This window comes from Bos javanicus, chromosome 7 (assembly GCF_032452875.1).
Source record: "Bos javanicus breed banteng chromosome 7, ARS-OSU_banteng_1.0, whole genome shotgun sequence".
Taxonomy (NCBI): domain Eukaryota; kingdom Metazoa; phylum Chordata; class Mammalia; order Artiodactyla; family Bovidae; genus Bos; species Bos javanicus.
In genome coordinates, this window is record NC_083874.1 from 16617317 (window position 1) to 16629432 (window position 12116).

The window sequence follows — 12116 nt, forward strand, 5'->3', positions numbered from 1 at the left end:
CCACCAAGGAGGACCCCGGAGGGTGCTGGAGAGGACTTGCAGAGAACGGAAGAGAAAGGGGGGCCGGACTGAGCGCGCAGCGGATGGGGGTAGGTTCAAAGGAAAGAGCTACAGCAGAGCGAAGAAACCTGTGGTGGGTTCAGGCTAAACAGCGCCGCAGGGCGGGGCGGGGCGGGTTGGGACTGGAGGCCGGGCCCCTTATGCGGGGCGGGGGTCTAGGAAGCGGCCTTGTCGCACAGAGGGGCCCGAGCGCTTCTAGGACCCCGAGCCTCGAAGGACTCAGCCCGGCCCCGCCCCGGCCCCGCCCCCGATCCCGCCCAGCGCTGCCCCCAAAGCCTGCTTCCCGGCCCCCCGCAGAGGCGGTGCCTGGAGCAGAGTCCGGGTGCCTGGTGCCGGCTGCGCGCGTCTCCTCCTCCGTATCTGCGCCAGGCTAGCTGTCCGCCACCCACCCTACCGCAGGCCCCTGGTGCTCCGGGCCGCCTGCGCCCCCCAGGTAAGTGAGACCCCAGCGCTCCGAACGCGGCCCGGAAAGCCACCCTAGCAGCGAGCTCCGGCCCCGCCTCCACGGCTATGGCGTCCACGGGGGTCCCCAGACACAGCCTCTGTCCCCCATCACCTCGTCCGGGACGGCCTCCCGGGGCTTACCGTCTGGTCCTAGGCCCCGGCCGCCTCCCTGAGAGAGCCCCGCTCCCCCGAGGGCCGGGACGCAGCTAGCGCAGGAGGACGAGGCGGCTGCGTAACGGGCGGGCGGGAGTGGGGACGACCCTAGCGTGGCGGGGGCGGGGGTCGTGGGGAGTCCGGAATGTGTGAACGAGAGGAGCGCGATGCGGGGGTCTGTCGGTCGGTCACCAGAGAATCTATACCTGCTGGGGATGCAGCCGGGGCCCTAGCCTCAGAGCCCGTAGCCCGGCCGCGTAGACTGCTAGGACCCGCGTAAACAGACACAGATTATGCCAGTCCATGCACAGTGCGGAGAAGACCACACCTCTAGGAGATGGGCTAGGGTCACGGAGGAATTCTCGGAAAAGGTGTCAGCCGGGCCTGAGAGAACCAGACAGCGAGGGGTTTTTAGGCCCAGAAAACAGCAGAAGATTATGAGGCAGGGCCCAAATTGGCGTGTCTGCAGAGCGGAAAAGAGGCGAGCGTGGCTCAAGTTCAGTGAGCCGGGTATCTGAGGTGCGAAGACTTTGGCCTCGGGCCACGAAGATAACGAGCAGTGTGTGGATTCCGTTCTCAGGTCTGTGGGGACCACGGAGGCTTAGGACAAAGTGAGTGACCGGGTCCAGCTGTGTCTTAAAAAGATCCCAGCAGCTACTCTGCCCCCCAAAAAGAGATGGGAGGAGGAGACTGTTGGTTTGGACCCGACAGGAAGGGGGAGATGGAAAGTGGGCGGTTTGGGGTTCTTCTTTGGCAGAGGGACTTCGCCTGCATTCCCTGCCTGCTCAGAAGAGGGGCAGAAGAAAGGGGCATGGAAGAGATTTCTGGTGTGGGCAGCTGGGAGTGTGGAAGGATGGGGAAACCGAGGGAGAAGCAGGTCAGCGGGTGTGAGGCTGTTATGACTCAGACTGATTTGAAAAACCTGAGATGCCACCCGAGGGGGGACGTCCTGAAGACACCACTGGGAACCCAGGCCAGGTCCAAGGCGACTGAGTGCAAGGGGGCAGCCTGGATCTGTCGTGTGGGGCCACTTGAAATAGAAATTCTGGAGTGCAGAGGTGTCTTTGAAGCCCCCAGAGTTCCCAGCCTCAACTCAGCCCCCTTCCAGGAGCATGTGTATGTGCTCAGTTGTGTCTGACTCTGCCACCCCATGGACCATAGCTCGCCAGGCTCCTCTGTTCATGGAATTTTCCAGGCAATAATACTGGAGTGGGTTGCCATTCCCTTCTCCATGGAATCTTCCCGACCCAGGAATTGAACCCATGTGTCCTGCATTGGCAGGTGGATTCTTTACCACTGAGCCACATGGGAAGCCCCTTCCAGGAGCAGCTGCTATGAATAAACTTGGCAGTGATGGGAGTTCCTGGAACCTCACTCAGCATACCTGGGTCCCTGAGGCCCCAGCCAGGCTGCAGGGAGGAGGCAGTCGGAACCTTCCTAGCCTGGCCTTCTCGCTCACCTATTTCCAGCTGGGAGGGAGCCTTGGTCATTGCATTGGCCTTGGGGCCCTAGAGAAAGTTTTCCCGGCTTCAGTTTGTCCATCTATAAAATGGGTCCATAGTACCCGTATCTGGGAATGATGTTCCAATCAAAGGCAGCCTCAGCTAAGAAATAAAAAGGGGTTTGGCTAATCCCAGGGGCAGCCTTATGCCTCGGCTGCAGCCCTGGTGGGAGTTCAGGGCCCAGTGAGCCTCCATTTCTTGCTCTGAGAAATGGGAAGAACTCATAAGTGCGTCCACCTCTAGAACCCACAGGCGTCAACAGATCAAGTGAGTCAGGCATGCAAAGTGTTTGGTTGGCCCAGCGCGAAGTGCTCACTGGGCACAGGAACTGCTGTCATGATTGTAGTTGGCCGTGGGGAGCAGTCCAGTCCTCCCACCGCCCCTGGGACTCCCACAGGAAGGCAGGCACTGGGGGGCACACTCCTGTCTTATCTGGGCACTGCAGGCTGTCCCCTCTCTGGCTGCTGGAAGCTGCCTCCGAGCTCATCCTGCCAGTTTGAATGCAGTGCTCCCAGGCTAGTGACTTCGCCTCAGGTTCAATTTCTTCACCTGTAAAATTGAGAATAATAGCAGTCATCACCTCAGAGGTGAGCGCAATGCCCGTTTGGTAATAATAACCACCTGGTAAAGCAGAGTGGATGCCTTGGGGGGTGGGGGAGGCAGAAGGAGGAGCCCAGAGAAGTGACCTGACTCAGCCTTGGGAGGGGTCAGGAGTCAGGCTTCTTGTTGGAGGTGACCATTGGCCTGGTTACTAAAGATGGTTAAGAGTTCATGGGCAGGACTTCCTTGCAGGTCCAGTTGTTAAGAGTCTGCCTGCCAATGCAGGGGATGTGGGCTCGATCTCTCTTCAGGGAGGAGTCCATGTGCTGTGGGGCAACTAGGCCCATGCACCACAGCAGAGGAGCCCATACTCTAGAGCTGTGACTACTGAAGCCTGCATGCCATAAAGTCCGCAGCAAGAGGAGCCACTGCAATGAGAAGCCCACGTGCCACAACTAGAGAAAGCCTGTGCACAGCAACAGAGACCCAGCACAGCCAAAAATAAGTAAATAAATAAAAACTTTTAGTTAAAACAGTAGAGTTCACGGGCAGAGAGACCAGTGAACAGAGATGTGGAGGAGAGTCACCTTGGGTAAATGGGAGAAGCTGGGGGCATGGAGCCAGAAAATCAGCATGAGAGAGACTGCACTGGTCCGGACCATGATGAGGCTGGACCAGGTGGAGGTGTGGTTGAGTGAGAAGTGAGTAGATCCTGGATAGACTTGAAGTTGGACTTCCCCAGTGGCTCAGCAGTAAAGAATCCGCCTGCAAAGCAAGAGACACAGGAGATGTGGGTTTGATCCCTAGGTCGGGAAGATCCCCTAGAGAAGGGAATGGCAACCCACTCCAGTATTCTTGCTTGGGGAATCCCCATGGACAGAGGAGCCTGGCAGGCTACGGCCCATAGTGTCGAAAAGAGTTGGATGTGACTGAAGCAATGCATGCACACCTTTGTCAGTATGATTCTGTCACACCAGGTCTCCACCCTGAAACAGCAGGAGTGCAGCCCTCTCCCCACATCCTCCTAGGCTTCCCATTTGGCTTCAGGGCCCCGTGAGTATGTCTGGGGAGGGGGTCAAGCCCCTGCCAGCCAGCCCCTGGGGATCCCCTTCTACCTTGTGCTGGTCCCCAGTTCCCACCCGCCCCGTCTGTCATTGATTCATTCAGTACGTGCTGATGAAGTGTGCGTGCTGGGAAGCAGTGGGGCCTAACAGGGAACAAAAGGAAGCTTCTTTGCCACCCCCTCCCCAACCACCAGCTCATGGGTGGAGCAGATGTTCTGGGAAGGGGGCAAGAGAAACCTGAAGGATGAGAAGGAGCCGGCCAGGCGGACATCTGGAGGAAGGGCATTTCAGGCAGAGGGACCAGCATGTGCAAAGATCCTGAGGCAGGACCCAGCCCGGCATGTTAGAGGTTTAGCAAAGAGGCCCGTGTGGCTGGAACAGCATGAGCTAGGGGGAGAGTGTCAGATGAAAAGACTGAGGGTCCTTAGGGCCTCAACCCAACAGCTGCAGACCCTGGGTGGGTCCCTGCTCAAGGGGGAGTGAGGTTGCTGGGCCCACTGCTGTGCAATCTGCTTTGGTGTGTTGTTCCCTGTGTGGAGTGGACAGTGTGCCCCAAAGGCAGAGGAGGCTGGCAGGAGGAAGGAAGAGAAGGCCAGCCCTTTCCTGGTGGGCAACGCTGATGCTGGGAAGGATTGAAGGCAAGAGGAGAAGGGGGTGACAGAGGATGAGATGGTTGGATGGCATCACCAACTCAATGGACATGAGTTTGAGCAAACTCTGGGAGATAGTGAGGCACAGGAAAGCCTGGCGTGCTGCAGTCCATGGGGTCGCAGAGTCAGATACAGCTGAGCAACTGAACAACAACAAAGCTTCTCCCCTTCCTTCTGCACATGCTGGGGCCTCTGATGACCTGGGAGGCTTCCTGGAAAGGCTGGAGGGAGTGGAAGGAAGGAACAAGGGGGAGGGCGCTAATGGAGGCAGAGAAGGGGGCCAGGGAGGAAGAGAAGGACACAGAGCCCAGAGCTGGGTGTTGGGGCAGCATGTTCACAGGGAGGTGACAGGAGATGGCAGGCAGGGGCCTGCTGAGCCTTGAGGACGAGCAGCAAAAACCCACGCAGGTGGCCCCCCCACCAGCCCACAGTCACTCCCTTTCCAGGTGTAGGAGAAAGGGTTTGGCGTCCCGCCCCAAACCCCCTGTGAACCTGGTCAGCTGCGCCTGTTCACCTTTCCCACCCTCACCATTCACCCGGGTGTGCACCAACCCCTCCAGTTTCAGACGCTCAGCGGTTGTGGTGCGTGGGCTTAGTTGCCCTCTGCCAGTGGGCCCTTAGTTCCCTGACCAGGGATCGAACCCTGAGGTCACAAAGAGTTGGACACAACTAAGCAGGTATGCATGCATGAACACAGGCCTACAGACCTGTCAGGGGGCCAGAGGAGCCAAGGGTTGAGACAGAGGCAAACCGCGAGCTTTGGAGAAAAAAAGCCAGCCTGGACAGATCTGCTGTTGCATTGCAAGGCAAATTTTTAACCACTGGTCCACCAGGGAAGTCCCTGAAGACAGGCTTAGGTTTCAATGAATCCCAACTCTCCACTTCCTACCCGTCCCCTCCCCTGTGCCTCAGTTTCTCCAGCTGCAAAATGGAGATGACAGAAACACCAGGCACCAGACACCAGCCACAGCTTCCTGGGGGCCTGACCAGGGAGTGGAAGGAGTTGGGGGCAAATTAGACCCTGGGGCGGGACACTTAGGACTTTCCTGTGTATTCCTAGAATTTTTCAGAAACGTGTGAAGAATGAGGAGGGGGGGCTACTTTACTTCTGGTAGCCCAAGTCTCTCTTAAAGGTAATGTGTGTGTGTGTGTGTGTATCTATCTATCTATATATATATATATTTTTTTCCCCTCTTTGTAGGTTTCAAATCTTTCATTTTAGGATAAAAAAAATTTTTGGAACCCATTCTTCAGGACAAATGCCACAACCCTTTAGGATGTATGTGATCAGTATGTTACCTTCCAAATGGCTAATTTCTGGCGTCCAAGTCCAGTTTCCCCTCTTCTGCTGAGTGTCAAGTTTTCTCTTGTCCTAGAGGCTTCTCTGGGCTGCAGTTTTTGTTTTATTTTATTTTGAGGTGGACCATTTTAAAAAATCTTCATTGAATTTATTACAATATTGTTTCTGTTTTATATTTTGGTTTTTTTGGCCTTGAGGCATGTGGGATCTTAGTTTCCTGACCCAGGGTGAAACCCACAACCCCTGCATTGGAAGGCAAAGTCTTAACCACTGGACTATCAGGGAAGTCCCTGGGCTATAGATTTTAAGGCTATTCTTAAAGGAGGTATCAGGCTGTACTCCGGTACCTGCTTCCTCTGATGTAGTTCTCACTGGCAAAGTAGTAACTCTGAATGTTGAAACTGTCACCTTTTCTACACAACCAAATTCACATGACTCCACACACGTGTTGAGGTTTTATAGAATAAGATGCATTTATTTGATCTAAGAACCTGGCTTCCCAGGTGGCACTAGTGGGAAAAAACCCACCTGCCAATGCAGGAGACATAAGTAACGCCGGCTCGATCCCTGGGTCAGGAAGATTCCCCTGAACGAGGGCAGGCAACTCACTCCAGTATTCTTGCCTGGAGAATCCCGTGGACAGGAGAGCTTGGTGGGCTACAGTCCATGGGGTCACATAAAGTCAGACACGACTGAAGCGACTTGGCACGCACACACACGAAGAGCCCTCAGAGCAAGCCTGAGTTGTGGGTCCTGGGTATGCCGAGGTTGATTCCGAGGTTAAGAATTTTCAGAAGCTTTTCCAGGGGTACAGCTATGGACTATAGTCTTTGTGCTTGAGTTGATAAAATCAGGAAGATGCTTGCAATGATGTCTACAAACCAAATAGCTGCAGACGCTTGCCTGTTTCAACCCGTTTCAACCAGTGACACTATTCAGTCAAGGCTCTGAGTGAAATTAACCGACTGAAATTTTAAAACTCGATGAAAAGGTCATGCCTTCGGACCTTGGGAAGTCCAAAAAGCACACAAGGCATCTGCATACCTTGCTCAAACATTACCGAGAAATAGGTCAAAAAATAGTGAGAAACCATCACTGTATGGACATTTGCAGCCACAGCTTTCTTCAGAGCAGTCATTTTTTGTTATTTTATTCATTTCTGGCTGCGCTGAGTCTTCATTGCTGCACAGGCTTTTCTCTAGTTGCAGCGAGCGGAGACTACCCTTCTTGCAGTGCGCAGCCTTCTTATTGAGGTGGCTTCTCTTTGATGGGAAAGGTGGGCTCAAGGTCCCTCGGGCTTCAGTAGCTGTGGCTCAGGGGCTCTAAATCACAGGCTCTGTAGTTGTGGTGCACGGGCTTCATTGTTCTGCGGCATGTGGTATCTTTCTGGACCAGGGATCGAACCTGTGTCTCCTGCATTGGCAGGCGAACTTTTTAGGAGGACATGGCAACCCACTCCAGTATTCTTGCCTGGAAAATCCCATGGACAGAGGAGCCTGGTGGGCTACAGTCCATGGGGTTGCAAAGAGTCAGACACGACTGAGCAACTTAGCACAAACGCCATGTTTCTGAGATTTGAACAGACCTCAGGAATCGTGGCCATGGACTCCAGGCTGAGAAGCATGGAGTCTCGTGGCTGAAGGAGGTTGGCGGGGTAGCGGGGGCCAGGCCAGAGCCAGATCATATAGACCTTGGTGATAACCCCAGGCACAAAGGGAAGATTGACTTCCCACCCCCAGCAGCCCAGTCTCCAGTGTGGGGGAAGGCTTTTAGAGTGGGACTCTGGGACTGCTGTGGGGAAAGAGGAAGTACTCTTGTTACAGCAACACCCCTGGGTCTTAAAGGGCCCATACACAGACTCCCCCTGGGGACTCTTCCCTTGGCTTTGGAACCTCCACCTACCCAGAGGGTGAGCCTTCTCACACAAGCCCAGCTTGGCTCCCCACCCTTACCTGGGAGGGCGGGTAGGTAGGCAGTGGGGTGATGACTACATCACTGAAGGCACTGCTAGCCTGGGGCCACCTGGCAAAAGTGGATCTGCCCAGGCTGGTTTTTTCCTCCGAACTCACAGTTTGCCTCTGTCTCAACCCTTGGTTCCCCTGGGACCCTGACAGCGCTGCAGGCCTGTGTTCATGCATGCGTGCTCAGTTGTGTCCAACTCTTTGTGACCCTGTGGACTGTAGCCCTCCAGGCTCTTCTGTCCATGGGATTTTCCAGGCAAGAATACTGGAGTGGGTATCCATGTCCTTCTGCAGGGGATCTTCCTGACCCAGGGATCGAACCTGGGTTGCCTGCATTGGCAGATGGATTCTTTACCACTGAGCTACCTGGGAAGCCCTTCTTTAGGTTACTCACTTTAATGCTGTTACCAGAAAAGCAGCATTCCATTTCACTTCTCCTTGCTTCTGTTCCCTGTTGTTGAATACTTTAGAAACAACATCTACTAATTGAGAAGGGTTCAATTCAAATACACTGCCAGGGTCCTCTGTCCTTAGGATTCTCCAGACCAGAATACTGGAGTGGGTTGGCCATGTCCTTCTCCAGGGGATCTTCCCAACCCAGGGATTGAACCTGGGTCTCCTGCATTGCAGGCAGATTTCTTTACTGTCTGAACTACCAAACTACCAGGGAAGCCCATACACCATCTAATTTCTGTAATGTTTTAATCTCTGGGGCACTTCGCCTGATGCAGGTCATCTGAGGTCCCAAGGACAGCCCACGTGACAGGACTATTCACAGGAGAATCACCCCGCTTCTGGGAACATCAAGGCCCAAGGCTCCTGTTGCTGCTGCTGTGTCTTTAAGGCCCAGGTGACAACATTTGCCAACTTCCGCTTGAATGCTTAAACCAGGAGGGCTCAGACCTGGGCTGGCAGGCTCCCTAGAGTTCAGTACCTGCCAGGACCAAATGTCATCCTACTTACATTGTGTTTGTTTTATGCCCACTTTCTGCTTATGATGCTGACACTGGCTCTCTTTTTTCCTTTCCCATTAAAATTTATTACATGATATTGAATACAGTTCCCTGTGCTATCCAGTAGGTCCTTGTCGTTTATCTGTATATAGTAGTTTGAATCTGCTAATCTCAAACTCCTCATTGATTCCTCCCCTCACCCTTATCCCCTTTGGGAACTGTAAATTTGTTTTCTATGCCTGGGAGTCTGTTTCTGTTTTGTAAATAAGTTCATTTGTATCCTTGTTTTAGAGTCCACATGTAAGTGATATATGGTATTTGTCTTTGACTGACTTCATTTAATATGATATCTAAGGTCCCTCCATGTGACTGCAAATGGCATTGTTTCATTCTCTTTATGGCTGAGTAATATTCCATTGTTAATATGCACCACATCATCTTTATCCATTCCTCTACTGATGGACTTCTAGGTTGCTTCCATGTCTTGTTTGCAAATGGTGCTGCTGTGAACACTGGGGTGTGTGTATCTTTTCAAATTAAAGTTTTCATATTTTCTGGGTACATGCCCAGAAGTGGGATTGCTGGATCATATGGGAGCTCTATTTTTAGTTTTTTCAGGAACCTCCCTACTCTTCTCCATAGTGGCTGCACCAATTTACATTCCTATCAACAGTGTACAAGGGTTCCATTTTCTCCACACCCTCTCCAGTGCTGGCTTTTCTCTTTCAGGGAAGGAAATGTGGATGGAGGGAGGCAGCCTGGGGAAAACCAGAGGCAGGGGACTTCCCTGGTGGTCCAGTGACTAAGATTCTGAACTCTCAATGAAGGGGGATCAGGGTTCGATCCCTGGTCAGGGAACTAGATCCCTCATGTGGAAACTAAGACCTGGTGCAACCAAATAAATAAATAAAAATAAATATTGATAACATTTTTAAAAAGAAAAGTAATACGAGAGGCAGAGAGATCAAGGTGGAGGTAACCACGAGAATTGAGATCAGAGACGGGTCCTTGGTAGTGGGAATTGAGCGGAGAAGAACTCGCTTGATTATTACGGGAGAGACAGACGCAATTGCAGGACCTGGAGAGTAGCTGAGTGTCTGGGGTGGTGGGGGGCGGAGGTGATGAGGAAGGGTCTGAGATGACTCTCAGATTCTTGTCCCCAAAGACTGGGTACATGGTGGGATGTTGGCCAAGAAGCACACTTACGGTGGAGGATGAGTTGAGTGAGATATATCTGGGCAAGGCATAGCCAGGCGCTGTTGGGTTAACCGTTTTGACATTGGGAGAGAAACCTGGAAACTGCAGGAATCTGGAAAACCAAAGCACAGGCTCACTGATAGTGGGGGTGAGATTTCCCAGGGAGAAAAGCTGGTGTGAGAGGGTTCAGGACTGGCCTCATTTAGGGTCATAGGGGAAGAAAAACAGCTTGGATTAGATTAGCCAGGATGCCATGGTTCTTGGAAGGAGAGACAGACAAAAGGGGCAGATAGACCACTAGGAGGAATTGATGCTTTTGAATTGTGGTGCTGGAGAAGACTCTTGAGAGTCCCTTGGACAGCAAGGAGATCAAACCAGTTAATCCTAAAGGAAATCAGTCCAGAATATTCATTGGAAGGACTGAGGCTGAAGCTCCAATACTTTGGCCACCTGATGCAAAGAGCCAACTCATTGGAAAGGACCCTGATGCTGGGAAGAATTGAGAGCAGCAGGAGAAAGGGACGACAGAGGATGAGATGGGTGGATAACATCACTGACTCAATGGACATGAATTTGAGCAAACTCCAGGAGATAGTGGAGGACAGATAAGCCTGGCGTGCTGCAGTCCATGAGGTCTCAGAGGGCTGGACATGACTTAACAACAAGAACACACACCACTAGGAGGTCAGGAATCCACAGACAGAACTGACCACTGGGGTTGGCGTGGGCCAGGGGGTAGTCACTGAGGATCCAGGCAAAGCCCAGAGTAGATGGGCTGAAGTGTGGGCATAAAGGCAGCAGGTCCTGTTTTCCAAGAATGCAGGGGCTGATGTTCCGTGAGCCCATGTCCATCTAGAACACCGGGTGGTACGGGGCTGAGCTCACATGCAGCCTGGTCAGTTATCAGCTATGTGGCCCTGGGTAGATAAGTCAGTTCATCTGTGACAGGAGAACAGTAACTGTCTTTAGGATGGTACATTTTATGTTAGGTGAATTGTGCAATTAAAAAAAAAAGATTAAGTCACCTTGAAATACACCTCTTGTAAAAATCAGTGACTCACAAAATAAGTGGACCAGCTTCCCCCACCCCCCAGCTTCCTGATAGAATACCTCTCCGGAGTGTGGACGATATCCTTTAGAGCACTGCAATTGCACATGTGTTGGATCTTTTGATGTTGTCCCAAGGTCACTGAGACTATATATTTTTTTAAATTGTGGTAAAATGCATGCAAGCTAAACATTTTACCATTTTAACCATTTTTAATTGCATGACTAGGTAGCATTAAGTATATTCACAGTATTGTCCAGCCACCGCTGTCCATTTCTAGATACACATTTTTATTCAATCTTTAGTTTTTTCTTTTCTCTTCTTCTGTTCAGTATTTGTTATTATCAGTCTCCAAATTAGTTAGCTGTCTTTTTTACCATCTCCGATCTGCTATCAAGCCCACAGTGGGAGGGGAAAAAACACCAAAAAACTTTTTTTGGCTTTTTTTCTGGATACATAATGCTTTCTTTTTCTTCTTGTACAATGTATATTGTATTTTATCTATTTTTTAAGATATAGTTGATGTACAGTATTATATGTTTCAATATTATATGAATCACAGTATAGTGATTCACAATTTATAAAGGTTGTATTCCATTTGTTGTTATCATAAAATATTTACTATGTTCCCTGTGTTGTACAATATGTCCTTGTAGCTTATTTATTTTATATATAATAGCTTGTACCTCTTAATTTCCTACCCTTCTCTTGCCCCTCCCTCTTCTCTCTTCCTACCAGTAACCTGTAGTTTGTGGATCTGTTTCTTTTGTGGTATATTCACCCGCTTATTTTATTTTTTAGATTTCACATATAAGTGATATCATACAGTATTTGTCTTTCTCTGTCTGACTTATTTCACTAAGCATAATACCCTCCAAGTCCATCCCTGTTGTTGCAAATTGCAAAATTTCATTCTTTTTATGGCTGAGTCCACAGTCAATTTTTCTATTTTAAATATTGTATTTTTCAGTTTTAGAATCTCCATTTGGTGCATTTTTTTTTTTTATAATTTCTGCTTCCCTACTGAGGTTTTTGTTGTTGTTCATTCATTAGGAGGTACTTTTCCTTCACATCCTTGAATATATTTATAATAGCCACTTCAAAGTCCTTATCTGCTCATTCCAACATCTGGGTCATCTCAAGGTTGGTCCTCAGTAATTTCCTTCTTTCTTGGGCATAGGTCATGTGTTCCTGTTTCTTCACATGTCAAGTAATTTTGGATTGTATTCTGGACATTATGAAAG

At 50.9% G+C, this 12116-nt stretch overlaps 1 protein-coding gene across 2 annotated transcripts in view; it reads left to right on the forward strand.

The window, feature by feature from the left end:
- The first annotated feature begins 325 nt into the window (after positions 1–325).
- Positions 326–12116, forward strand: part of CERS4 (ceramide synthase 4) — a 35228-nt gene continuing 23437 nt past the window's right edge. Inside the window, exons 1-2 of one of the 2 annotated variants that reach the window (XM_061422364.1) lie at positions 326–493; positions 8406–8524. The gene's annotated coding sequence lies outside the window, so the exon portion shown is untranslated. The remainder of the gene's footprint in view (positions 494–8405; positions 8525–12116) is intronic. The other variant, XM_061422363.1, reaches the window with a different exon arrangement.